This window comes from Marmota marmota, unplaced genomic scaffold (genome assembly GCF_001458135.2).
Source record: "Marmota marmota marmota unplaced genomic scaffold, marMar, whole genome shotgun sequence".
Taxonomy (NCBI): Eukaryota; Metazoa; Chordata; class Mammalia; order Rodentia; family Sciuridae; genus Marmota; species Marmota marmota.
This window is the reverse complement of record NW_026000221.1, coordinates 28,680,142-28,682,938: the sequence shown is the minus strand read 5'-3', so window position 1 is coordinate 28,682,938 and position 2,797 is coordinate 28,680,142. Positions and strand designations below refer to the sequence as shown.

The 2,797-nt window shown below is 43.1% G+C and overlaps 1 long non-coding RNA gene across 1 annotated transcript in view; it reads left to right on the top strand.

The window, feature by feature from the left end:
• The window catches only part of LOC107144886, a 62,280-nt gene extending 60,116 nt beyond the window's left edge, over nucleotides 1-2,164 (top strand). The window contains exons 2-3 of the long non-coding RNA XR_001503853.2: nucleotides 1,582-1,821; nucleotides 1,974-2,164. This is a non-coding gene — a long non-coding RNA (uncharacterized LOC107144886). The remainder of the gene's footprint in view (nucleotides 1-1,581; nucleotides 1,822-1,973) is intronic.
• The last annotated feature ends 633 nt before the right edge of the window (nucleotides 2,165-2,797 follow it).

Sequence of the window (2,797 nt, the reverse complement as noted above, 5' to 3'; positions counted from 1 at the left end):
GAGGAGGAGGAGGAGGAGGAGGAGGAGGAGGAGGTTTGTTTCTGTTGTTCATCTTAGTTAGCAGAATTTGCCTCGGTAGAAAGTACAGTGCTCTTTGAATCTTCAATAAGTGGGAAGAGGTATGACAAATGACCGTGTGAAAAGCCATAAATTGTAAGTTTATCAGCTGGGAAAGACGGTACTTTGCTTAAAATGATCTTCTTGGACATGTTGATGGGTGGGGAGGAAAGCTAAGTGGTTCAGGCACTCTGGAATATGGGAAAGGAGAAGCCACACGGTTGCCTGGAGTCTCTAGGGCCTCCTTTCCACCATCTGCCAAAGTCTCACTATTCCTCTGATATCCCTTTATGGCCCCTCATTTCCCACACCCCTACTCTTCCTAGCCTCTTATTTCTTTTCAACTGATGTGGTTCTTACTTCCTCCAATATATCTTCTTATCAGAGCAAGAGGTGTCTCCCATAAATACAATTTTCATTATATATGGGTAACTTGAGGGTTTGTTTTGCATCCTGGCTGCTGTACTTTTGTCACGAAGACCCAACTCTTTAGGATCCATGGCCCCCAGGATCCTGAAATAATGTGATTTAGGAGATCAGAACAGAGATAGCTTGATAGTTAGACTCTGCTAGAGTTTGGATTTGAAGCAGAGGGCTCAAAGGCCTGGTGCGGAAGACTTGGTCCTCAGCTCAGTGATATTGGGAGGTGGTGGAACCTCTAGGAAAAGGGGCCTAGTAGAGGGACATTGGGTCATGGGAGCAGCCCTTGAAGGGGATATTGGGATTCTGGCCCCTCTTCTTCCTTTCTCTTTGCTTCCTGGCCACTGTGTGCTCCCCACCATGGTATCCTGTTGACAGGCCCCAAAACAACAGGGCCAACCTGTCAGTGGGGAGCCTCTCGTACCTTCCAGAACCATGAGTCAAAATAGATCTTTCCTTTTTAAAAATGGATTATCTCAGGTGGTTTTTTTTTTTTTTTTTTTACAGGATTAGAAGGATGATGACGTAGCCTCTCCGGAGATTTTATTGCTATTCAACAAGCATTATGTCTTTGGAGTTAAGTCAGGCTGTAGGTCATACTTGAACCATAGAGTCAGGAGGGGCTAAGCTATTGATAACAAACAATGCTGGAATCGTTAGCTTAACACAACAAACGTGAATACACACACACACAAACACACACACACATATATATTTTATTTATTTATTTATTTATTTTCCTGTGCCAAGTTGGCAATGCAGGCTGCCCAGGGACTCTTTCCCACACAGACTCTCAGAGAACGAGGGTCTTCACCATCCTGTAGCTACAACACCTTACACAGAGGGTCCTCTCGATATCTAAGGCTGAGAAGAGCATGTCAATCCCAGGAATTAGTTCTCCCCTAAACATGATGTGAGTTTCTTGAAGCCAGGGAGTGTGTCTGGGTTTTCTTGAGGCCCGGGAGTGTGTATTGTATTCATCAATTTGTTTATTCTGTCAGAATAAACATTATAAAATAAACATTCTGGGTGAAAGATGGTATCGAGTTGAAGCTTGGCTAAGAACCCAAGGAAACCTCAATTCTGTTTACTCTTTTCTTCCAGAATCCTGAGGGAAGGGAACAACGGCAAATGAGAAGCTGACGCTGGACTCCCAACACAGAGGACTGTGGCAAGTTAGAACGAGCAACGTGGAAACGTCTTTAAACTCACTCTTCCATGGAAATGTAGCAGAATATGGGTCTTGCTTTGCTTATGTGGTCCCCCAGGGTCAAGGCTCAGCTCTTGAAGAAGAAAGGCTTATCCGTGTTACCCCCTCCCAGAGCCGGAGGACTTTTTAACCAGGTAGTGGACCTGAGGAAAAGAGTGCTAGTCTCAGTGCCTGGCACCTGGCTTCAGTGTGGGCCAGGGCTGATGCCTGGTGGGGCAGGAGGGGAGGAGGGTGGTGGGTATTTTCCATGGGGGACTCACCTTTGACCTCCTTACTCTGTCCACAGACTTCCCAAACCAGGTGCCTCCTCCTTCAGCCCAGTCAGTGTTCACAAACCTGACCAGTCCAGTGACATTCCCCACCCATGGACAAGTGAGGAAGAGGACAGGGAGCTGAAAGAAGAGTGGTCTTAAATATTTTTCCTTTAAGACAATGTATTAATTAATTAAAATTAACTAATTGTTTTAGAAGCTTTAATTTTTTAAATGTGTCCTAATTAGTTATATATGACGGTAGAATGCATTCTGACACATCATCCATAAAATGGAGTATAACTTCTCCTTCATCTGGTTGTACATGATGTAGAGTTACACAGGTCATGTCATCATATATGCACATAGTGTAATAATGTCCATTTCATTCCTATCCTCATGACCCCTCCCCTCCTTGCACTCCCTTCTGTTTAGTCCAAAATACCAGTATTCTCCCACCACTCCTTATTGTGAATTAGCATCTGTATATCAGAGAAAACATTTGTCCTTCAATTCTTTGGGATTCTTATTTTCTTAACTAATATTCTCTAGTTCCATTCATTTATGGGCAAATGCCATACTTTCATTCTTTTTAAAGATTGAATAATATTCCATTGTGTATATATACCACATTTTCTTTATCTGTTCATCTGTTGAAAGGCACTAAGTTGGTTCTATAGTTTAGCTATTGTTAATTGAGCTGCTATAAACATTGATGTGACCGTGTCACTTTAGTATGCTGATTTTAAGTCTTTTGGGTGTAAACCTAAGAGTCGGATAGCTGGGCCAAATGGTGATTTCATTCCAAGTTTTCTTAGGCATCTCCATACTCTTTCCAGAGTGGTTGCAACCAATTTGC